General features: G+C 43.4%; 1 long non-coding RNA gene across 1 annotated transcript; it reads right to left on the bottom strand.

Annotated features, from left to right (window-relative positions):
- Window positions 1–1610: 1610 nt before the first annotated feature.
- On the bottom strand, window positions 1611–25963 carry LOC149472932 (uncharacterized). Its single transcript, XR_016313961.1, has 2 exons — window positions 22142–25963; window positions 1611–21883 (listed from the first exon to the last, which is right to left on the bottom strand). It is a non-coding gene; the product is annotated as an uncharacterized LOC149472932 (long non-coding RNA).
- Between the last annotated feature and the right edge of the window lie 15 nt (window positions 25964–25978).

The following is a 25978-nucleotide window of genomic DNA, read 5'->3' as shown; positions in this document are numbered from 1 at the left end:
GGAGGAAGGCAAGCGGAGGCAGTGTGACGCTTTGGGCAAGTCTGCTGGGAAGCCTTGAGTCCTGCAATTCTTGTGGATGTTACTTGACATATACCAACCTCCCTAGTCATCTTTGTTGACCCAGTATACCCCATCACGGAACCAGTATTCCCTGATGGTAGTGGCCTCTTTCAGTAGGATACTGAACTCTACCACACTGCAAAAATGAATGGTTCGAAGAACAGGCGTTTGAGGTGTTGACTTGTCCTCCAAATTTCAATCCAATTGAGAATTTGTAGGATGTGCTGAAAAACAAGTCTGATCCATGGAGGCCCCACCTGGCAATTTACAGGACGTAAATTATTTGCTTCTGCTGGCTTACTGCCAGATACCACCACATGCCTTTAAAGGGCTAGTGGCAGCCATGCCTCTATAGGTCAGGGCTGTTTTGATGGGAAAAGGGCCCTTTTCAAGATTAGGTGGATGGTAATAAAGTTAGGGCTGATCAGTATATTTACCTTTAAGCAGTTTTAAACCGCAAACCAAAAATGGAATATATTACAGCTTAACAATCCTTAATGTGTTGGCTGCATTTTTAGGTTTTTGTTTCCTCTGGTGATCTGGCCAGTAACACACCTCATGTATTAGCGTGCACAGGGCCACATTTGGACAGCAGCATTGTCAGTCTGGGGAGATGGGATTGCTAGATGGACTTATTTATATACACCAAACACTTTAAAGCCAAACTCCAGCTCATGCTAAAGTTACACAACCAGTCACAGGAAGAGAGTTTCTCCCCCCCCCCCCCCCCCTTTAGGATGAAGGTTTTACATTACCACATAAAAGCTGATTATTGTAAGCAGCACTATCAGCAATAAATAGTTTGAAAACTATGCTGCTACAGTTGTAGGAGAGCTTGTTCTGTTCAAGATCACTAGATGGAAATAAAACAGCCACACCAAAAAAAAAAAAAAAAGGCAGCCATCACATCTAAGCATTAGTAAGCTGCAATATTATAAATGTTTGCTTTTGGGTTTAGCACTGCTTGAAGTCAAATAAAGGTTTTTGCAAATACCAGATCTTTAGGTGTAGTCTTTGTCAATCCTAACATCAGCCAAAATTTGTATTGTATTTTGGATAAAGCGGGGGAGAAGTAATGCCACTGCATGTTATTATGTTTTGGTTTCAATTGGATGAATTTCCCTTCACTTCCAGTCAGGACAGGAAGTGTTACTAAACACAGACTACAAATACTTGTTAGTATGAAAAGGTTAAGAACTTCTGACAATGTTGATCTCTGTGCCTTCCTGTCCCAGTGACAACCACTCCCACAATTCCATCTATCTAGGTCATTGGGACAGGAGAGGCGTGGTTATAGATAGAAATTAAAACTACTTCTTCCTCTATTGTTAAAACATGGACTTTTAGCATAGGTTCACATTTATGCAACCTGTGTTCTGTGCATAGGCAGCTTATTAATTTCAATAGGCTGCCCCACCATTCATTAAATCTGGCACATGCAAAAACACTCCATATGGCTGATGAGTTAAGGTACCACAAAAAAAAAAATTAACGTAGGTCCAAATTTATGTATCAAAGTAAGCCATTTTATTGCAAATGAAAACACTAGACAGGTTTGACAAATTTTATTTGACATACTCAAATTTTTACTTTACTGTTCCATTTCACTCCCAAAGCCATAGTTCCATACACAGTAAAAATGCACATTTTAGGCCTAAAGATTGCTTTGGCACCACCCCAAACATGATATATTCTGAATACACAGACATTCAAATAAAATAGTGGCAGATACAATCATATGTCACACAATATCTGCACTACCTTTTATACAAAACTATATTTTCAGTTAAATATTTAATATATATTTTAGTGCACATAAAACTCTAAAAGATTCATAAAATGAGCCAAGTAAAGAGAACAAATTTAGATTAAAAGTTAGATCAGTAGTGGACCCCCTCTGCATAAATTAAAAAGGTTTTCATGCATATGGTAGGACTAGAAGTAACCTGAAAGAGGTTTATTTCAGAAGTCACCAAAAAAAAAAAGATTGAGATTAGGGACTGTATTACATGTGACACAGAGGGTGTCATATTGTATGCAATACATTGGGCGCACTACACTAAAACTAAGAATACAAGAACACATCTATAACATTTTTATTGGCTATAAAAAACTCTTTCGACAGCTCCATAACAAGGATCTAACTGGCCTTCAGTTCTGGGGGTACTGAGAAGTGTAGGAGACATTATTATACAGTATTTATCTTGTGCCAAAAAGTTTGCTCAGTGCTGTACATTATAGTGGGAGACAGTACATGAGACAATACAGTAACAATACACGAGGGGTTCGAGGGCCCTGCTCTTTCGAGCTTACAATCTAGGAGGGAGGGGATAATGGTACAGGAAGAAATGGCTGTGGGGGATGGAGTGGTAGGAGTGGAGGAGATCAGCTGTTAGCTGAGGGCAGAGTAGGCTTCCCTGAAGAGATAGGTTTTCAGGGTGCACCTAAAAGTGAGGAGGATAGGTGACAGTCTGATGGATTGGGGTAGTGACTTCCAGAGGACGGGGGAAGACCTGGAGTCGGGCATGGGAGGAGGAGACCAGGGAGCTAGAGAGTAGGAGGTCTTGTGAGGAGCGAAGAGTACGTGTTGGGTGGTATTTGGATATCAGGTCGGTGAAGTAGTTTGGGGCAATATTATGAATAGCTTTGTACGTCAATGTTAGTAGTTTGAATTTTATGCGTTGGGCACTCGGAAGCCAGTGGAGGGAATGACAGAGAGGGGTGGTGGATACGGAGCAGTTGTTAAGGTGGATGAGTCTGGCCGCTGAGTTCAGGATAGACTGAAGCGGGGATAGTCTCTGATGAGGTAAGCCAGTGAGGAGGGAGTTGCAGTAGTCGAGTTGTGAGATAAGGGAGTGAATGAGTTGTTTAGTAGTGTCTGGGGTTAGGAACAAATATATTTTGGAGATGTTGCAGAGGTGGAGCCTGCATGAATTTGCCAGCGATTAGACATGGGGCTGGAAGGACAGATTGGAGTCTAGAGTGACACCTAGAACTTTGGCTTGCGGGGTGGGACTAATGGTGGCGTTATTGGTCGTGATGGAGAGGATGGGGCACAGGCTGGGGGGAAAACTAGGAGCTCGGTTTTGGAAAGGTTTAATTTGAGGAAGTGAAGTGACATCCAGTCTGATATGTCATTCAGTAGGCAGGTGATTCGGGGGGGAGGGGAATGCGCCAGTAGAGAGGGAGAGATTGAAGATGTGGGTGAGGGAGCGTAGGATGGAGGAGGAGGGAGGTCGTAGGAGTTGTGTAGGGACAGGGTCAAGGGGGGGAGGCAGGCTTCAGGAGAAGACCTTAGTGACGTCTTCAGTGGTAGTAAGTTCAAAGGAGTGGAGTGTTGGGGGGGGGGGGGGGGTTTTAGTGTGCGGGGTGCTAGGTGGGGTTAGAGAGGGAAAGTAGTGGCTAGGTCAGGGCAGTGAAAGGATACTGTCTTAAAGTCGGTCAGCTGCAGAGCGGAGAGGGTCAGGGCTTAGGTTGCAGAGGGTACAGCTGGTTGTGGTTTGACGTTTGGGGGGAGGAGGTGTTTGAGGGCGGAGAGACGGAGAACGTAATGAGGTTGTGGTCAGAGAGAGGGAAAGGGGTGTTTGTGAAGTTGTGGCCCCCCACAGAGATGAGAGAAAACAAGGTCCAGGGTGTTCCCGTCAGGAGTGGGTGGAGGACTGTGTACACTGTGTGAGTACAAAAAAAAGAAGTTAGGTGGAAGCGTTGGGATGTAGCCGGGTTACTGACGTTGATAGAGATGTTGAAGTCTCCAAGGATGATGGTGGGTAGCTCTGAGGAGAGGAAGAAGGGTAGCCAGGCGGAGAAATCGTCGAGGAAGCAGGATACAGGTCCAGGAGGTCGATAGATTACTGCAATCCTCAGAGGGGAAGGTGAGAATAGCTGGATGCAGTGAGCCTCAAAAAGGAGAAGGACGGGGGGGGGGGGTTGGGAGGACCTGGAAGGTGCTCAGCGGTGACAAGAGCATGCCGCTCGGTCTGGGTGAATGGGTCCAGACAAAGCCTCCATAGGAGAGTGCCGTAGGGGAGGTAGAGTCAGTGGCTTGGACCGAGGTTTCGGTGACCGCTAGGAGGTTGAGGGAGCGGGAGATAAAGAGGTCATGGATGGGGGGTGAGCTTGTTGCAAACCTATGGGGCGTTCAGGAGTGCACACAAGAATGGAGGGGTGGTTGTGGGGAGCAGGGGGACAGGTATTAGGTTGAGGGCGTTGCAGCAGTTTGTGGAAGTAGGAGGGTGCCTGCTGGGTGAGTGAGAGACCAGGGTTCAGGGAGATGTCCCCGGCAGTTAGAAGGGTGAGAAAGGTGGCATGGGAGCGGGATGTGCAAGAGCGTGCGTCTGCTAGTGGTGGCGTGTGGGTTGTGGGAGAGTGGAGTATTAGGAGGAGGTGTTGAGAGCCGTAGTGGGGAGATGGAAGCAGTGTGGGTGCGATGTATAGTTGTTTTGGAGGAGTGTGGGGAGGGGGGGGGGCAGAGAGAGGAGATTTTGTGAATGGAGGAGTATGAGGAGAACAGCTGACATTTTAGGAGGGTAAACGGAGTGACAGACAGGTGAGGGAGGTGAAAGGTTTCTCAGGGCGCATTGTTGCAGATAGTCCATCGTGCAGTGGCGAATCACGTTGAAGTAGCTTCTTGTAGCAGGCGGTCTAGAGATTAGGATCTGGGAGGATAGAGATCAGTTCGGTAAGTTGTAGGTTGCAAGTGAGGAGGGGAGTGTTGAGAGGGTTATCATGGGAGGGAGGCTAGGTGGAGTGGGAGACAGTGGAGGAGTTCTGATAAAATTAAGGTCCTAAATCAAAAAGAAGAGAAGTAGATTTATCTTATGAAGACTTTGGCTCTTTTGGGTTTAAAATTTAGATTTTGACTTAGGATTTTTAATTAGTCTTCAAAACAATTTTAATTATTCAGGGTATGAATATTAATCTTCGGTTCACACATTTATTTTGTGCTAAGAGTTGTATACTTTTTGGCCACTAGATGGCATTTTACTATTTTTATATGAAAATTATTATGCTGTTTTTGCTGAATAGATTTACTTACATACAAAAGGATGGATATTCATGATAGTCATGCGACGTGCCACACTTAAGCAGTATAATGCAGGTCCCCATTTTTACCTTATATTATTCACCATTAACCTTTTTTTATTGGGTCACTTTTAAAGGTTTTGCTTTTCGGTGGCGTTAACTTGTGAACTATTTTTGTTTCTTTTTTTATCTTGATTCATTTTTGATCTTCTTGAAAATGGCTGAGAAAGTAATAGGTATTTGTTCATATCTGGCTTGGCCTCTACCTTTTGAGCCTAGGCAAAATGGCCACTGTTACTTTGAAATTGACAACACTGGGGCGAGTATATATCTCTTGATGTTGGCACAATCTTTTCCCATGATTAAGTCACTGATCACATGACAAAAACCATCAAAAGAAGAAGAGGAGGCCCACTAGACATTACACCCAGAAGTGTGAGTTCAGCCATTTTAGACACTACTTCAGAAATATGCAACCTTAAGGAGGCAATATACTATTGGAACAGAAATGTAAAACAAGAGATCAAGCTAGTGCACTGGATGCACACTGTACTTCTGAGCATTTTTAATTTTCTTTTAACAATATCAAGTTATTCTGATACTGCACCACGAGATCTTGTTTTATTTTTCACATTGATTTGGTTAGAGTCTTGTGGTCTTAAAGTGATATTTACCAATTACAAGTGAATGGAGGAATATTGCAAGTTATTACACCAGAGAGTGTTAGGAAAGTGTGTTCGACCTTACCACTATTGCTGCAGCTTGCTGGGCAACATCACAAATCCAAGAAAGCTGCCAGACTATTCACAAAATGCATTGCGCATGCACAGCATGAAGCTGGCTGAGAAGTCACTAAGGCTCACAGCCAACTTCCCATAGTAAAAGATGCTGGGGACCCGAAGACCAGATGAAGAAACCAGCTGGATGACAGATCTAGATCCCAGGACATGCAAGTGTCCATGTAATTAAATAGTCAGCAGCTACAGAGTTTGTAGCTGCTGACTATTAGATCCTCCAACTATAAAATGATGGCCCAATAATTATTCCATGCATTACAACGGAACCTAACATGCTTTCTGTAATCATCATTTAGGTACACGTTTTCACTGTACATACACATTCCTTCATTTCTCCCTGGCCACCATCCTAATGCATTTTTTTTTCCAGTTCCATGCTGCCCAGAGAAAGAGGGCTCAGGAATGCAACAGAAAACAGCACAGTAAAAAAGACTGGGTTTCTGTATATACATTGGATCGCTTATACAATATTGGGCACAGTCTGCTTTTCAACAAAAGTACACAAACTGACAGCTGCTATTGTGGCCATTTATTTACACACTCTGATTAGTTATTTAAGGTGACTGTACTTGGCTAATACATCATTCTAGATATAATTTTAAAAGCTTACATTTGTAGTAGTGGATCTTACAGTAGCCCATCTTTTGCATTCCATTTGACTATGCCTGCAAGATACTGTAACAGAATGCATGGCACACAGTTAAACTAATGTAAAAATATGACACCAGCACACTTCTCTGTAAGCAATTTTTAATTTGTTCATAGAAAAAAAAAAATTACAAAAACAAAAATGCTATGTTCTAAATCACACAAGGTTCCTTCATCAAGGCAAAGTGACATAAAACAGCGCATCAGCACAAACTAAACATAAAATCAGGTCATTTCCCTGTAACCACAACATCACATTCCCACCTTTAACTTTACAAACCTACGGATATATTGAGCATACAAGGCCAAGTAAGCTAAATGTATATCCACTTGACCTCTGGAAGATTTACCCCCCCCCCCCCCCCTTCCTCACCAGGACATTTTTTGTGATACAGCACTGTATTACTTTAACTGACAATTATGTGGGCATGTAATGCTGTACATAAATTAAAATTACATCATCTATTCACACAAATAGAACTTTCAATTTTGAGAAAATATTTATCTTGAGCTATAAAACATATCCAAAAAATTTTTTAAATTCCTTCATAAATTTAGGACAAAATTTATTCTGCTACATATTTTTGGTTAAAAAAAAACAAAACCCCAATAAGCGCACATTGACTAGTTTACACAAGTTGTAGCGTCTAAAAAAAATAAATAAATAAAAAACATTCCCGTATATATGTCCCTTAGTTTTTAGGATACTAGTAATAGTGGCGTTCAGCGACTTGTAGTGATCAATGCTAAAAATATGCACTCACACAGTACTGACACTAGCTGGAAAAGGGGTTAAACATCTAGGGTGATGAAAAGGTTAACTGTGTGCCTAGCTATGTGCTTGATGTACACTAGGTGGTGCTTATACTAGGGGAAGTGAAGGATAGTGTTCCCAGCTTTGCAGGGACACATGATCCTTCCCACCCTCCCGTCAGAACAGAACTCAGTTTTTACATAGGCAGAGCTCTGTCTGTGTCCTGCCCAACAGACATCCATTTACCAACACTTGCAGGTCAGCTTCTGTGCGAGTGTTCACAGCAGAAGCGATCTGCTGGCGGTGCACGTGCTCCTCATTATGGCGAAGTGCAAAAACATTATTATACACGCACGCGTGCGTGCACGATTTTACACAGGAAGGCTGCCCTGTAGCAGTAAAACTGCTATAGGGCAGACCTTAAGTGGATATACTGACTGAACATCAGAATCCAAAGATCTAGCATTTGTGTTAGCACCCATCCCTATAGCAACTGTGTATGCACACTAACACCAGAGAACATCCGAAACCGCCAAAGGCTTGTAGATTTCAGTTTTTGGCACCATGCACTGCATCGTAAGAGCTCAGTGAGCAATTGACAACCCAGTAGGGTGCAGTGATCAAGGATAATTCGGTGTAACAAAAAGGCAGCTGCTCATGATTTAGCAGCAGAAATCTATTGGGCAAGAAGGGAAAAAGGAGAGATTGGAAAAAAAACCAAAAACAAAAACATAAGAACAAAACAAACAAGGACACAAACTGCTTTACACTCTTGTCAAACAAACAAACAAAAACACCTTTCTACCTTTAGAACCACTTTAAGCATAACTGCATTCCCATAGTTTGATAAGCAAAAAAGGATTATATGCAGAGGTCAGGATAAATACTTGAAGGGCTAGACAAGTTTATAGGCATGCAAGGTTTCCATATGTTCAGTCAAAGAGACTGCCAAAATTGATACATTTAGAAAGTGGACAACTACATGCTGAAAAATTATGTACAAAGGATTGCCTCATGTCAGTCAGTAACAGGTGCAGAGTTAAAAAAAAAAAAAAAAAAAAAAAAAAAAAAAAAGGATGCACACTGACCATTCCTACAGCCCTGGCCAGTCTCCTGTTGCAATCTGGATGCAAAGGGTTACAGAGCAAATCAAAAAAATTATATAATTAATTATTCTGGAACTGACAATGACGTAGTTGCTTACAAAGATGCACTAAAATTGAGGCAGCAGCAAGGTTTTTATGATCAGTATATATTATACACTGTGTGCACAATTAGGCAAGTGAGTATGTTTACCAAATCCTCATTTCTATGCATATTGTCCAACTCCAAGCTAGAGAGAGTGAGTGTGTGTGTGCCTTCAACACCCTATATCAAGGTGTGCAAAATTATTAGGCAGCTTCTTTTCCTCAGGGGAAAATGGGCCAAAGAGTTAACCGACTGTTGACTTTTCAAAGTCTATAAGAGGGATGCAGCACTCTTGAAATGGATAAGATATTGATGTGTCATCACAAAGCCATTAAACATTTTGTTGCAAACAGTCAACAGGGTTGCAAAAAAATAATACAAATCAAATGTCAAAAATTTGAGAGCAATAAACGTGAGGGTACCAGGAAGCCATTATAATCCAGTGCTGTCATACTCCTGCTGAACTGCAACCTACCTCAAGTACAAGGCGTTCAGTGATGTTTGGGTTTCAGCCTCCCTTACCTTCTTGAAGACAGATTTTTTTTTTTTTTTTCTTCAAAGGTTTTATGTACTGATGAGATGAGTGACTTGACGGGCCAGATAGATGGACCTGTGGCTGGATCAGTAATGGGCACAGAACTCCATTGACGCAGACATCAGCAAGGTGGAGCTGGGGAACTGGTATGGGCTGGCAGCATTAAAGAGGAGCTAGCTGGACCTTTTCATGTTGAAGATGGACTCAAAATCAACTTCCAAACCTACTGCCAGTTTTAGAAGACACTTTCTTCAAGCAATGGAACAGAAAAAAGTCTGCACGTTTCCAGATACTTATGCAGGACAATGCTCCACTGCACGCATCAAAGTACTCCACTGCGCAGCTAGTCAGTAAAGTCCTTATCCAACTTCATGTCCGGACACTTCTACCCTATTCCTGTCCAGGCTAAATTTCAGCTTTCAGCACGGTCACACTTTGAATGACAAATTGTGCGGTCATGCACCACTGTACCCATATGAATATTTAGCATTTTTAAAAAACTTTATTTTATTTTAATGGTATTTATTCACCACTGGGATTTTTTTTGCTATATAAATGAAAGAGTCCAAAAATTTTGAAAAAAAAAAAAAAAGGTTTCTTATAAAATTTTGCAAATAATCTCTTCATAAATCTTGGCCAAAATGTATTCAGTTATCTTTTTAGTAAAAAGAAAAATAACCCAAATTAGTTTATAACCAAAACTTATAATTTTTCTAATTTTTTAAATATTTTTGATCAAACTGTCACTCTAGCAGTACTGTGTCACCATAGTGACACTACTACTTGTGGGGGGTGATGATTTTTTTTTTTTTTTTTTTTAAAAACACAGATTGCTTTTACACCCATAAAGGCTGTAAAAGTAATAATTTCTCCTTCGCTCTGGCTGCATTCTTGCAGCCATTGAAAAATACTGTGTGAGCAGTGATTGGTCAAAGCTAGTGACATGGTACAAAGCTGTTGTGAATAGCCTTGTACCATGTGATCTTTGATCACAGATTTCACACGTAGTAAGCAATGAAGTCAGAAGTGACATCTTGCTTACATCTATTCATGTGATCACTGATTGGCCAATCAGTGATCACATGATTGGGACCTCACACCGAGATCAGCACACAGCGGGCACCAGATCGCGGTGCCGTGCGCGCTCCCAGGGAACGCGCACAGTCCAAAATGGCAGGTGCTATTTATGAATGGCAACCCGCCCCTGCACTGCCACTGTCCGGCCTTTTATATACAGCGGCCAGACGGGAAGTGGTTAAACATGAACGAATGACATGGCCCTCTTCCTCACCTCATCTGAACCCTATTAAGAAGTTGTGGGCCCTTCTTAAACGGGAGCTTTATGGTGAAGCATATAGTACACCTCTGAGCAGTGTCTGGGAGGTGGTGCTTGCTGCTACACAAAAAGTTGTTAGATCAAGAAACAGACAGACTCCATGAATAGAAGGAAGGGTGGCAATACCGGTTCACTGAGCTTTTTTTTTTTTTTTTTTGAAACGTTAGAAATTTTTATTTGTAAAATTTGGAGTTATTATTCTCACTTCAGATGAAAAACAAACAAGATAGGAAAATGTTCCTCGTTTAGCTGCATAATTCTGAACACAGATATTCTAACAAAACTTCACCTTTACCTTCTTAAATATTCGGGTTTGGAGGTTTATCAACATTTTGGATTTACCAAGAGCAATATAGTTGTTCAATAATAAAATCCTCAAAAATACAACTTGCCTAATAACTGCACATGGTGTACATAGTTCAGCAAGTGTCATCAAAACATATGCTAAAGGGGAAGAAAAAAAAAAAAAATCCAGTAAACACCTCCCCCAAACCGCCCCCCCCCCCCCCCCCCCCTTGGTTTGCTCCAATGTACCCATTTATTTGTGGCATTATGCTGAATCCATTACCAGGTAATCATAGTTGCTACTTGCTGATCAAGAGATATCGGCTGTGCAGTTTTTCAGCGACGCCTGCCACTTGTTAAAATCCTCCTGCTTAGGCCTGCACTTGCACTTCACACTATCCAGTGGACAGCACATGGGTAGGCCTGCATGCCTATGGGCCAGTTCACACTCATGTGGGGAAACCACATGTGAAGAAATGTCTTGAACCCCCCAACTCAGAACAACATTTTGTTAGCTTTCCTTATCACTACCAGGATGGGTTTGATTTAAAAAGAACCAAGCATTCAAAGATACAAGTAAGCTAGCGTTATAGGCCAACTGTAGAAATTGCCATTTACTTAGCTGTCTCTGGTACCAAAACCGAGTCACTGACCTGAAAACAAGCATAAAGGAAATAAGTCAGATCTGCATTGTGGTTCCACAATAGTTCAAATATTGAATCCCCCCCATCATCTAGTTTGAACCTCTTATAAAACAAAACCATTATGAAACCTCATTTTAATTTGGAAAATCTTATGATACAACAGCCCCACCCCGTAAGAGTAAAGTTATATAAAGTAAAACTGCTAACTGGTTTTCCAAAGCACAAAGTTACCCTAGCATAAAGACTACAGCTTGGTCACATACCATCCACTTCCCCAGAAACTCCTGTGCACAAGTGATGTTCTAGAAGCATCTGTAAGCTTCTAGCAGGTGGCCGATTCACCAAGGCTCCAAGGATAAGGGAGGAAACCTGGAATGCCTCACAGGAGCCACATCTACATAGGAGTACTTTGACAAAGACGAAAAGCCACATTAGTCAAAACAATGCAAAAAAAAAAAAAGAAGGGTGGGGGTGTCTGATCACGATGTTAACAGGATCTAAAGTGTGAATCTATAACATAGTACCTTCCAGTCACACCAATGCTCTGCTGCATCCCCCTTGAAAAACCTTAAACATAGAAAAAAAAAAAAAAAGGGGTATGGAACAAACATGCATGCTCCACCCCCCCATTCCACAGTCCCGTGCAGCCCAGAAACCCATTTGATCTGAACCATTGGCACATAAGGATTCCAAGCACTTAACCTCCCTGGCGATAATCCAGAGTGTAGCTCGGGATTAACTTTCAGCAACAGAAGTGGTAACCCAGAGCAACACTCGGGATTACACTGCAGGGATCCCTCGAGCGCTTACCTTGTCCTGCGGTCCCACGATGTCCTCCCGCTGCATCCCCGGCCATGTCGGCATCCGTCTGCCAGGTTCCGTTTAGGACAGCAACGATTCTGTGACTGAGTTAAAATGATGTGCGAATTTGGTGCGCTATTGACTGTGGTATGGATCAAGCAGCGTCCAAGATTCCCCATTTACTGGAGCACCTGGTAGGAAGGTAGACATCGAACATGACAACCTCTTGGCATACTTACAATTATTTGTGACCGATGAGGTTACTGAAAAAATTGACAAACCAGTATCAAGAGCAACAATTGGCTACTCTGTGTCTGAGGTTTTCAAGAAGCAGAAAGTGGAAACCAGTGACTAAAGATGACATTTGGAAATTTCTCGGCCTAATAATACTTCAGGAAGTGGTGAGGAAACCCCTGCAAAAGTGGTATTGAACAACCAATAAATTACTTGCCACTCCATGCTTTGGCACGGTCATGTCAGAGTACAGATTTTCCCTGATCATTAAATTTCTACACTTTGAAAATAACAAAGAATTTGACAAATACTCATCCTGCACCAAAACTAAAGAAAAATTGGGAAGTATCTCAAGTGATTGTAAAGAATTTCCAAACAGAGCTATGTGCCAGAAAGAGATATCAGCATAGATGAAAGTCTAATGGCCTACAAGGGAAGGCTCACCTGGGTACAATACATTGCATCAAAGAGCACGATTTGGCATAAAATCCTACATGCTATGGGAATTGTCAACTGGCTACATTTGGAATTCAGTGATATACACTGGAAAAGGAACTAAATTCAATCCAAAATACAGCAACTATGGAATGGCAACATCTTCCGTTCTTTCAATAATTGAAGCATTGCTAAATCTGGGCTATTGCGTAACAACCGACAACTTTTATATGTCTCCTGAGCTTTAGGAGTTTCTTCAACAAAACCGATGCCTATGGAACGGTTAGGGCTAACCGGCGCGACATGCCGCCAAGGTTTGGGAATAAGAAGCTGAAGACTGGAGAAATGGTTGCCTGGCAGAAAGGCAAAATGATGGCACTGCGATGGCGTGACAAGAAAGATGTGTGCCTAACGAATACGATTCATACCTCCACTGTTACGGTAGGCACAAAAGGTGGGACAGAAATCGAAGCCACAAGTAGCGATAGACTACAATAACACCATGGGAAGTGTCGACAGAGCCAACCAAGCAATGACATTCTACCCAGCAATAAGGAAACAGCAAAAGTACTACAAGAAGATCTTGAGGCATCTTGAGCAAAGCTTGTGGAATGCCTTCATTCTGCTCAAAAAACAGTGACAAGCCTGTGATTCATTCAGACTTCATTTGGAAAATTGCTGAAAGAATCTTTGTAAACCATCAAACACCATCAACGGCTGTGAATACAGGTCGTCGTGCTGTTGGCGGTGTCAACCCAGAACGCCTGACTGGTCGACACTTCATGGACTAATTCCTACCAACCGAGAAAAAGTCAGCACCTACTAGGATGTGCATGGTTTGTTGTGCGAAGCGAGATGACAGTGGAAGGAATATCAGAAAGGAAACCAGGTGCTATTGTCCTGATTGTAACTTCAGACTTTGTTCCACGTTTCAAATTTTTTCATACCTGGGGAGGTTTACTAAACCAATATGTAGTGTCTAGTAGTATTGCACCCTTGTTTGGACAAATGTCAATGTTTTTGGTTTGATTACATTATTGAATTAAAATTATTATTTATTAGATTATAATTTATGATTTTGTGTTTCAAATTTTTTCATACCCGGGATGTTTACTAGACTCTTGTTTGGACATTGAGTTATTCCTAAGCCTACAATATAAAAAAACAAAAATTCCATGCAAAACAATTTACCGCTTTGAATTAAAAAATACTGATATAAATCAGACCACCAGGGAGGTTAAGGATTGAAACTTGTATAGGGTGTGGTTCAGCATAAAATAAACCAATACTGCAAAGCTAAGAAATTGTACTACAGAGTGCAAGGCAGCAGATCAACATCTTGTAGACTTATGAAGTTAAAATTAGGGATGTACCAAAATTTCGGTGGCAGAAACGTTTCGGCCGAAAAAACCCATCGGCCTTTGGCCGATATGAAAATAAGCACAGATACAGATGCTGAAAATAACCCCACCCCTCGGTGGTTCTCTGCCTTACCTGAGAAACCATCGAACAATCCAGATGCTGGGCAGAGATAAGGAGAGATAGCCTCCACTCATCTCTATGCTCTTGGAGTACCGGAGCGACGTCACTGGGGGGGGGGGGGGGGGTTTGGGGGAAGTGCTACCGTTCCCCCGCGTATTGGTGAACACATACGGTAAGCCACGCCCACAAGTAAACGGTGTTCAAACCACGTGTGGTATCACCACGAACGTCAGAGAAAGAACATTAATTCTAGCACTAGACCTCCTCTAAAAATTTCTACAGGTGATCAGTCTACAGTTAAAGTGTCACCCATGGAGATTTTAAGTACCGTAGTTTGACGCCATTCCATGACCAATTTTAAAGCATGACATGTTGGGTATCTATATATTCGGCATAACATGTTTTAAAGTTTCCAAAAAAAAAAATTTAAAAATTGAGGTATATATTTTTCTTTAATCGTTAAAGTATTTCTGTGCACCACTAGACCTTTTAGAGATAACATTCTCCCATTCATTTTACATAAGCAATACTGAACTCCTCACTGCAAACTGGACTAAAATATATTCTTGAAATCTTAAGCTATTTCATGGCGTATGCAAGTAACCGGAGGAAACCCCCCCCCCCCCCCCCACACACAAAGTGCAGCCATTTGCGGCTATCAGTATATAATCCTACCAAATCATCCTGCTAGCCCTTTGTTAAGCCAGGAACATTTTCAAACCACCATTAAGAACCTCATTCGTTGACACTCGTATAGGGTATGCTTCAACATAAATAAACCAAATACCAAGATACCACTAATGCATATTCCATAAAAGTAGTGCATTTATCCTTAAAATTGTAAAACAAAAAAGGAACATGACAAGAAGGACCTTCATGGGGTCAAAGATCATATCTTGCTAAACAAGGATAATTATAAAAAGGTATAAGGAAATGCATTTAAGAAAACACTAGTCACAAACCTGCAAGCACCAGTATATAAACATATGCCACACTAGTTTGTCAATCAAAATATCCAGTTTTTTTAGAATGGAGAAAATACTCCAGTGAAGACCAGGAGTTGTACTAGCAATGATCAACTGTGACCTTAGTAACTATACAGCATCTAACAGTCAAAAACCAGATCATGTTTTTAGTTCATACAGCAACAGGGTTTATCTAGTCCAGGTTTCAGCCAGGGTGCCTTTGGGTTTCTTCAAGGGTGCTTTGGCAAAATGCCTAAAAATTGTATACAAGCCAGTGAGTGGATCAAACCTGCCTTTTAAGCCTAGCTCACACGGGCCGAAGGTTGGGGGGCATCTGCTGGTTCAATAGAAACTGGCAGAACACAACAACACAGCAGGGGAGGCCACTGTACTAACAATTTAGTACAGTGGCTCCTCTCGAGGAAAAAAAACAAAACAAAAAACACCACACACACTAGTGGTGTGCTAAGCTTAATTTACACAGCCACAGGTTTTCATTGTGCACGATTACAACCTTCTAGCCACTGGCATGCTAACAACCAGTGATATAACCGGCTGAGAAGAGATTTTCCCCTGCACGGCACAAAAAGTACAATACAAAAAGTCTTACCCTAGAGCAAAGCCATCCAGCGATGTGCTGTTACTGCTGCAGAGGCTTCCATCTTCACCCGGTCTTCCTTCCAGGTTCCCGGGCTGCAGGCACTTGAATGACCGAAGCCGCGATGATGCCGCTCACACGCGTAGGGGCTACAGCCATGGCACACAGCTATGAAGGAATGGCACCGATAGACAGTACTTACAATCTGTACTGGTTAAAATGTAATAATTTCAGCCAAAATATGCCGTTGCCATTTTGAATAACATGGTTACTTTTTTTTTTTTTTTTTTTTAAACTGCTGGCTTTGCTCTCACATGAGAGACTTCCTCACACACTGTGTAGTTTGGCTGGATATGCACTTGACGTCACGGGAGCTTCCTATTTGCCACTCAGCCCTGGAGTAACGAGCCAAGCCTGCATGATGATGCGCCCCTCTAGGGATTGTGTCAATGACAGACTGGACTTTTGGAAATGGGTAGAATGACAGACAGGTGGCACTAGGGACAGCGGTGGAGCATAGAGAAGGCACATACAGCTTGGGCTCCTAAAAACTAACAGTATTTCTTGCAAATGATCCCCTTAATCCCTATATATTAAAATATGTTTTTCTAATCTGACATTTTAAATAGAGTGTCAGCTTCCACTGCCCAGTTGTCTTAAACTGTGCCCAGAGAGCAGGGCAAACATTCTTAGGCTCTGCCACCTAGGCCTGGAAGAAAGATAATTCTGTATAGATTGAGGCCCAGTTAAAGAAAGGCATATGCACTAGAATATAAATATATTTATAAATTAAAACACCATAGAACAAAAATACACCAGATTTTGTTCAGATCCCAACAGCTGCCAAATATTTCAACTTTGCAAGGGGAGTTTGTAGCATACAAGCAGCCTATGGACTAGTCAGTGGACCAAGTATTTAAAACACTGAAGACCCATGGACCAGGAAAAACAAATTTGTCTTTAGATAGGTTATAGCAGCGGTTTAAGCCAGATGGGAAGTGCCCTGTTTTTCAGGACGACAACTAGCAGATCCAAAAGACTCATTGTGAAAAAGAGCAGTAAAATACAGCCATTTTGTATCACTGAAAGGAAGAGACAGAGGGGTTTATTTACCAAAGCTGGTTCACTCAGAATCTCGTGCACTTAGAAACCAATCAGCTTCCAGGCTTTATCGCTAAAGCTTAAACAAGCTGAGGTTAGAAGCAGATTGGCTACCATGCCGAGCGCCTAGTCTTCCCCCCAGCCCGCACACCACCCCCCATTGACTTCTCCATCACATCCAACAACGCCACCATCAAACCCGCCCTGCAGGCCAAAGTACTTTGTGTCATTCTGGACTCCAACCTATCCTTCCAGCCCCAAGTCCAATCATTAACACTCATGCAGACTCCACCTCCGCAACATGGCCAAAATCCGCACGTTCCTAACCCCAGAAACCACTAAACAGCTCATCCACTCCCTCATATCACGACTCGATTACTACAACTCCCTCCTCACTAGCCTGCCTCGCCACAGGCTATCCCTTCAGTCGATCCTGAATACGGCTGCCAGACTCATCCACCTTACCAACCGCTCCGTTTCCACCCCCCCCTCCGCCAATCCCTCCACTGGCTTCCGATTGCGCAACAGATCAGATTCAAAATCTTAACACTGACATACAAAGCTGTCCACCATACTGCCCCAAATTACATCACCAACCTAATATCCAAGTACCACCCAACACGCACACTCCGCTCCTCACAAGACCTCCTCTCTAGTTCCCTTGTCTCCTCCTCCCATGCCCGCCTCCAGGATTTCTCCAGGGTGTCACCCATCCTCTGGAACTCCCTGCCCCAACCCATCAGAGTATCACCTATTCTCCTCTCCTTTGGGCGTACCCTGAAAACCCACCACTTCAGGTAGGCCTACCCCACCCCCTGCTAATTGCCGACCTCCTCCACTCTTCCTACCACTCCATCACCACAGCCATCTCCTCCTGTACCACTATCCCCTCCCTCCTAGATTGTAAGCTCAAAAGAGCAAGGCCCTCGAACTCCTCGTGTATCGCATTGTATTGTTACTGTACTGTCGCATGTTCTGTCCCCCTTTGTAATGTAGAGCGCTGAGTGAACTGTTGGCGCTTTATAAATACTGTATTATAATAATAATGCACAGGTGCACCAGATTCTGAGTGAACTAGCTTTAGTAAATAAACCCTATTGCCTTTGCATGCAAGGAGGCAATATGGCTGCTCCCATGTACAACCATATTCAAAAACCAGAGGTTATTAAAACAAATTGACATTTCCATTATTATACAGGATTTATATAGCGCCAACAGTTTGCTCAGCACTTTACAATACAAAAGGGAGACAGGACAGTAACAATACAGTTCAATACAAGAGGGTTAGGAGGACCCTGCTCTTTGGAGCTTACAATCTAAGAGTCACTTCAAACCTCTGCTAGTCTTGAATTAAACTAGAAATGTTGAAATCTCTGCTAGGCTTTTGTCTGTTACATTATTCTTAAGCACCCTGGTGTCCATAGTCCTTAAAATTATACAGCGGTCCCTGACAAGGAGTAGGGAAATGCCACTATCAGACAACTGATAGATTGGCTATCCTGACATATTCTATGCATTTCTGAGGCAGGACAAAGAATCTACCCACTGGGGAAACTGTTAAGTGGTCCAACATCTTTACTATTCAGAACAAGAAACTTTTTGGACTAGTGTTTGAAGGAATAGTAAACCCTCAAGTCATGCATTGGTAGCTTAATTTGAAATTGAGCCTGGGTTTACACTTCTGCGGTGCGGCATATCGCATGTGATTCACACAGGAACCGCACTCCTGTGCAAATCACATGCAAACTGTGCGGTGTGATTTGAGCCATATGATTTGTATGGCTCAAATCGCACCGCATCAAAAATGTCACAGGACCCTTTTTTTGGTCCGCACTAGAATTGGATCGCATGGGTATTCACACCTGTGCGATCCTATTCTGAACATCGCACTGCCTTTGGTGAACCGATTTTGGGGTGTTAACACACATCCGCAGTGGTTCACATGAACGGGGTGCAATTGTGATGCGGTGTGGAATTTGCACAGAAACCAGTGCAAATTCCACATCGCATCAGTGTGAACCCAGGCTTACAGCTAAATTGCAGCCTACCAGTCCTTAGATGAGGTGGCTGCATTGGTTCTCTTTCAAGTTTTGCCTTTTTATTTTCACTATCTAATCCTGCAAACACTCCCTGTCCCAGAGTGGCTACATACTCCTGCGCTGTTGCCTACAGGATGGTTTCCACCAAGGCTGGACTTCAAAGTGTCAAATTTTATGTCTATCACATAGGGATAGATGGGATTAGTTAACAAAAGATAAGATTGGTTTTTCCTCCCACTGTTCAGTTCACAGGAAGTGAAAAGACAGCTGCATTTCTAGCAAGATCAACAAGCATTTTCAGTATTTGCTTGAAACTAATACAGCCACCACATTTAAAGACGGGTATGCTACAATACATTACACTTTTGCACCCATCTTCCAGCTCAGACAGTGCAGCTCACAACACAGCTTTCCATAAGTAGATGTAAACATTAGACTTGATATTGCCCCCCATTTCTCCACAAAGCAACACCTCAGTACCTCAATCAAAATTTGGCAAGGCCCAGCACTGTGCCAAGGGGTTGGGTAAGCACTACACTGCTGCACCATATCTCACGTAGCCTGGCAGGAAGGATGTGCACGCTCCTCAGGATCCATATAATAAAAGGGAGTCTGTTACTTTTGCAAGAGGTTTACTATAAAATGAATAAGACAAGTCTTCACAAACATTCACAGATCTCAAGAAACAATTTTGAAAAGAAAGGGGGAAAAAAAGGGTCAGGATCTCAACTCTCATGTCTTTGCCTGGGTGCTAAGGACTGCCTGAGGAGACTTGCGAGCATTTTGTTATCTGAACATGTGGAAGAACAGCAGGAGCACTCACTGGCCACTTTATTAGGTATACCTTGCTAAGGCCAAGAAAATATTCCCCGCACCAATACACCATTACCAGCCTGAACCTTTTGAAGCAAGGCAGGATGGATCCACGCTTTCATGTTTATGCAAAACTCTGACCCTACCATCCGATTGTTGCAGCAACCAGCCTGCGCATTCCACTCGGACAAGGTGTTTTCATCCACACAACTGCTGCTCACTGGATATTTTCTCTTTTTCAGACCATTCTCTGTAAACCCTAGAGATGGTTGTGTGTGGAAATCCAAGCAGATGAGCAACTTTTTTTAAATACTCAGACCAGTGCTTCTGGCACCAACAACTAAGCCAAGCTCAAAGTCACCTAAATCCCCTTTCTTCCTCATTCTGATGCTCTGTCTGAACTTCAGCAAGTTTTCTTCACCACGTCTACATGCCTAAATGCATTGAGTTGCTGCCATGTGATTGGCTGATTATCAATTTGTTACCAAGCAACTGAACAGGCGTACCTAATAAAGTGGCTGTTGACTATATACAATACTTCATTATATCCTAAATCCAAGAGAGGTATCTGTATCCAAGAGGGCACCACAGTCTCTGGGCTCTTAATACTGCATGCCCAACAGAAAAGGAAATTACAACTAAATGGTGCAAAAAAGCCAACTTGTGGCAAGCCACAGCAGTCCGAAAGTATGCATGCAGCTGTGGAACGGGGACAGGAAGACTTCAAAATAGGTCCCAATTTAGAAATGAAGAAAGAGTGGTTTTCTGCACTGAGAGTGAACCTTTGAAAATAAAATTAAGTATATCATGTCGGCTCCTGTATTTCTAACATACATCAGGGCTATCATCCAATCCCTACTTTAAATATCTAGTGAGAAGCAGACCTTGAACAAGCATGTATCCAGTTAAGTCTCAACCAATGCTTGTTAAATTACTGACTAGCTGGTGTAGTTGTGATGACAGCCCTGTAGCTTGCATGCTTAAATGCCAAATCAGCAACAAGCAGCTCTAGTGTTTCTATACTCACAGATCTCTTTAGCACTCAGACACACAAGGGGAGATTTACTAAACCTGGAGAGTGCAAAATCTGGTGCAGCTCTGTAGAGAAACCAATCAGCTTCCAGGTTTTATTGTCAAAGCTTAATTGAACAAGCGGAGATTAGAAGCTGATTGGGTAGCATGCACAGCCACACCAGATTCTGAGTGAACCAGTTTTAGTAAATTTGTATCACAGTGTCCTCCCACTGCATAGCTTCGTTATGCATAATTTTTTTATAGCACACGGTACGGAGTTCTGGTAAGCTGCAACACATGTGCATTCCCTTTGGGGCGGGGGGTGCAAATGAAAATTAATGGAATTGCAATACATTTAAAAAGCATTACTGCCACACAACAGTGTAAAAGGTCACTTAGCATTAACTCAGGGCAAAGAGGCCTTAGGTCTGCTAGTTCTTGTCCTAATAACGGTCTTACATTATGCTGAATAAAACACCATCTCACAACTTTTGAGTCTACATAGTAGTAGCAGATAAGCATTTTAGTGGATAACACCGCACTTGCTACAAGGCAGTTTTAAAGTGAACCAGATTGTAAGCTCCAAGAAGTAGGGCCCTCTTAACCATCTTGTATTGAACTGTATTGTCTCCCGTAAAGCACTGAGCAAACTGTTGGCGCTATATAAATCCTGTATAATAATGTATACTTTAATGTTCCCTAACCTGCAGGCAGTCACACATAGCAGGAAGCCAAGGGTGTCCATGCATGGTCATAGCCTACAAATCTCCCACAATACCCCAAAGGTTGGGGAGACCCAATATATAGAGATTGGCACTATAATTCCTCAGGTTGCACTTGACTTTACCTATTTTGTCAGTGAAGTTGTTCATGCAAGCACAACAGGGTAACTAACCAAATGTGCACACACTCCCAAGTACTTACTATGCATGGTTTCCCACAGCTAAGAGTAGTGCCATGGACAAACACAAAAAAAAAAAAAAAAAGAACACTGTCCCCACCTCCCTGGATGCTAAGCTGCAAATGCTCATTCACCTGGTCCAGGGATTTATAAACACCGCTCTTTTTCCCTCACCTCCATCTGTTTGGTCATCGCTTGCATGGTGAATTGCTCAGGTTCATTCTGGAAGCACTGCAAAAAATAAATAAAGAAAAGGACAAGGTGCAGCGGAAAATCCAAATCCCCAGATCGCTCAAGTGGCTGTATGTGCATCGACAGCTCTGCATCCCCGGAGGAAAGTACAGAAGGGACCAAGGGGATGTATAGCATTAGCTCACTTTTTTCTGATAAGGGGAACACTCAGCCTATAGCAGGCATAAAGTTAATACCCCACAAACTGATAGCTGTGTGGAAAAAAAAAAAAAACCACCTACCTAAACCTTTATTTACCTGAAACTGCAGACACTTCATGCTCCAGTTCTAAGCCTGTGTTCCTCATTTACTTTCTGCAGGGTCCTTCTTTGGATGTCCACATCACTGCCTGTGTGAGTTGGACTTTACATATTGGCTGTCCAGCAGTGGGGTTCTCTAAGGAACCAGAAGACATATCAATTGAGGGTGGGGGGGAACACCACTATAGACACCTTGCTGTAGCTGCAGTTATAAGGTATGTTTACATAAATTGCTGGCTGGGCTCATTTCTGATGGTGCACATCACACTCAGGAGTTGGGAGACAGCACAATCAGCTGTCAGAAGAACAGCAACAACATGTGAAGCTTCTCTGCTCCATTTCTCACTATTCATCCATAACATGAAGATAAGTCAGAACAGGAAAGCCTTCATACACAACTACAATTAGGCCTGGTTAACAGTAGTGTGATTTCAGATGCAAATGCAGTCGCATAACAATGCAAGTCACATTATGGTGCCCATTCAAGGCGAAATTCACCTTTCTGAACATGGCTTCAAACACCCTTTGGACAAATATCTATACTCAAAAGAAAAACACAAAATACTACAACACGTATAAACAAAATGGGCAGACTTGATGACCAGTTGTCTTTTTTTTCTGCCGTCAGTTTTCTGTTTCGGCATAACATGGAACATTTTCAGCTTGCACCCCTCTCCACCCCCAGCTGTCACAATATGAAAACAGTGCGGCTGTGTGGAGCTCTGCCCCCACAGCCGCATCATTCATTGTTTCCTGTGAATGCCTACAGGTACCATCAACCACTGCGGCTGACTGCTTGTGGTTCTCAATGAACTACAATAATGCTGGTTGATTGATCTTTCTGGACTGAGTTAACTGCCTGTCCGTTTGGGAGGTACAGGCAGACAGCTATCCTGAGAGTCTGCAATTACACCCACAATCTGATAGTGGACTCAATACTCTGCAGGGGAAAAGAAAAAAGAAAAGCACATTTTAGCAGCAATAAAATGTGCATTTGTTTTTTTTTTTTAAAAAAAACTGAACTTCGCCTCTGGCATAACTGCAGCACAGCACGTTTTTGGAAGAGGTTCATGAGCTACTTCGGTGCGGTTGCAGTGCAATTTTGGCCCCATATGCTGTAATGGAAACGCCCCAAAAACACACGTACGCTTTTTTTTTGGCAGTTTTGTGTATGAAATTCAAGGATAAGTTCACCTTTTAGAACGTGTTTCAGCCTAAAACCAGGAGGAACAGGTAACATATTCCAGCATCTGCAATTCTACCCCCTTTCCCTGTGACAACAGGCCAGGGATCTTTTCCCTGCACACACTGCCACTATTTGAAAATAACACGGCCATGCGGGGCTCTGCCAACACCAATGTTTCCTGTGAATGGATGCCTACAAGTACCGTCAAGCCTTTGCGACTGCCAACTTGAAGGTCTCAATTTACTGCGAGAGCACTGTTGAGCAATTGAGTAGTCCACTGATCTCCCTGGACTTAAATAATTGGCTGTCTGTATCGAAGGTATGTGCAGACAGCTACAGTAACAGTAACAGTCCGTACAGACCCATGGTCGCAGGTGCAAGCATTTACAGGCCAAGAAGAAAAAAATAAATGCACTTTACCTACCCAAAACTATTTTGTTTGTACTTCTCCTGTGGATCACAGGAGTTCAGTTCATACTGCATGCCTGAGACCCATTATCAGCTGACAGCAGGCTGGAGTCACTCAGCCAGTCTAGGCTGGGGAAAGATCCCAACATTAAAGTCAGGATCCACCCCAGAGTCTGGAGCAGCACCTGGCTCAGCCGCTCCCTCCACAGCTCAGTGCAGACAACAGAGACAGTCACCGATCTCTGCTCAGAGTGGCTGCGAGAACTCACCGATGAGTAGTCACGTGATCACCGAGTTCTCACCCTTACAACCCAGTCACACCGAAATGACTTTGAAATCGTGTGACTTCCAGTGAGGTCGCACGATTTCAAAGATGGATGGTATTTCAACTTAAGGTGCGACTTGCAAGACACAGATGTCTATGCAAGTCGCACCTAAAGTAGTGCATGCACTACTTGAGGTATCGGTGCGGCTCCAACCTAGTCGGAACCACACCAACATGACCACTGTAATTGCGGACAATAGGCTGCGACTTGTCATGCGATTTGCAAGTTGATTTGCCAAGGCAAACCTGGTGTAACCTGGGTCTTGGAGCAGGCAGGGGACAGACGCTGCGTCCACCTAGGTAAGCATGAGATAGGTATATATAAAAAAGAAAGCAGTCCAACACTTAAGTGAACTTATTTTTTCAGTTTCCTTAAAAAAAAAATTCAAACAATATGCATGAAAAACACTACCAAATCACACTGAAAATCAGATGAATTCTCAGCTGCACTATTGTGAACCCCTTTCTAAAGAGGACTGTTCCATTTTTACCCGGGCCTGTTATCACTAAGGGCCCATTTACGTCTGAGCGCCGCAAAAAACGCACAAGGCCGCAACACGGCACAATGCACGTTTGAGCGGCATTCATTTTTAAATATCAAAATTGACCTGTCCAAAAATGCACTAAAGTAAAAAAAAAAAAAAAAAAGTACGGAAAGGTACTCGGGACGCGTTTTTTGGAGTGGAGATCAGCCTATTCAAGCAAATGGCGCAGTTCCAATAACCATGACGCTCCCGTGTCACTAGATGTGAAAGGGGCCTAGTGAGCTTTACTTTTTCATATTAAATGAGAACAAAGAGGTCACGGCCGCCATCGCCCTGCCAGGGCCCACATGAAATATGGAGGAAGCCCCCACCATCCAGAAGGTTCTTCCAGTCTGTCAATAAAGCTATCCGCTCTGCCTCCCCGTGTCGGTGTATCGGTAGCACAGCAGGCCTGCGTGAGCCCCGCTAAGAAGCGCCGAGGCCTGGCCGGTCTGTAAAGAGTTAACGAGCGCCTGCCTCTCATGTCGCCTACCAGCGGACGAGCGTTCACTAATCTGCAAAATGGTGAGCTGAGGTCCAGACTGAACTCCCCCTCCCCCCGCTCCTTCCTCCTCGTTCCTCCCCCACATCCGTCGCTAACATCTTGAATCTCGGCCAAGCTCGGTCACCAGGCAACCCAGTCACGTGACCCGCAAAAGACGTGCAGCCCAGGCACTTCTCCCCCCAGCCGGCACCATATTGCTGTGACGCACTCACAAATTACGGCCGTCGTTAGGCAGTGGAGACTGCACCCCCGGAAAACACGAAAGGCATTCGCTGTCGAAAAAGAAGCGCGGACTCTGCTGTATCCCACCGCAGCGCTGTGTAGCTAAACCTTGACAGTCGCTAGTGCGCGGTTACATAATGGCGCCGAGTTCTCCCTCTGCACCCGCATCCCCCAGCAGCTCCTTCCCCTCCCACCTACTGCAACATGATGTCACGAGCAGCCAATCACGAAGCGCCGTTGAAGCCCAACTCCAGCCTCCATTGGCTGCCTCCAGCTGGCCCCGCCCACCAACAAACAACATTAAAATGACAGCAAACTAAACAGGGCGCCATGATCGGCCAGCGGCTACAAGGACAACGTAAAAAGACAGGGGACTAGAAAACCGCACAGGGCTACGGAGAAGACAGTTTAATAACCACTCAACGAATACAATACTTGGTGCAGCGGCCAATGTCCAATCAGCAGCCGTTTTTCTCTCAGCCCCTCTGCGCGCACGCAGACAGACGGCCGAGTGGTGCTGTGGTGAGAGCGCGCGGTAAAGCCGCCTCGGTCCGCGTACCCTCTCCTGTGCCGTCCATTGCCCTTCTCTCTCCATGGAGACAGTGCAGGAGTCAGCGAGTTTTTAGCACGCACCTCGCGCCTGCGCATTTTGCTCACCAGCCCCT

Source organism: Staurois parvus, unplaced genomic scaffold, assembly GCF_062004578.1.
Source record: "Staurois parvus isolate SC_StPar_1 unplaced genomic scaffold, SC_StPar_1.0 ptg000019l, whole genome shotgun sequence".
In the NCBI taxonomy this organism is placed as follows: Eukaryota; Metazoa; Chordata; class Amphibia; order Anura; family Ranidae; genus Staurois; species Staurois parvus.
This window is presented reverse-complemented; position numbering and strand designations above follow the sequence as displayed.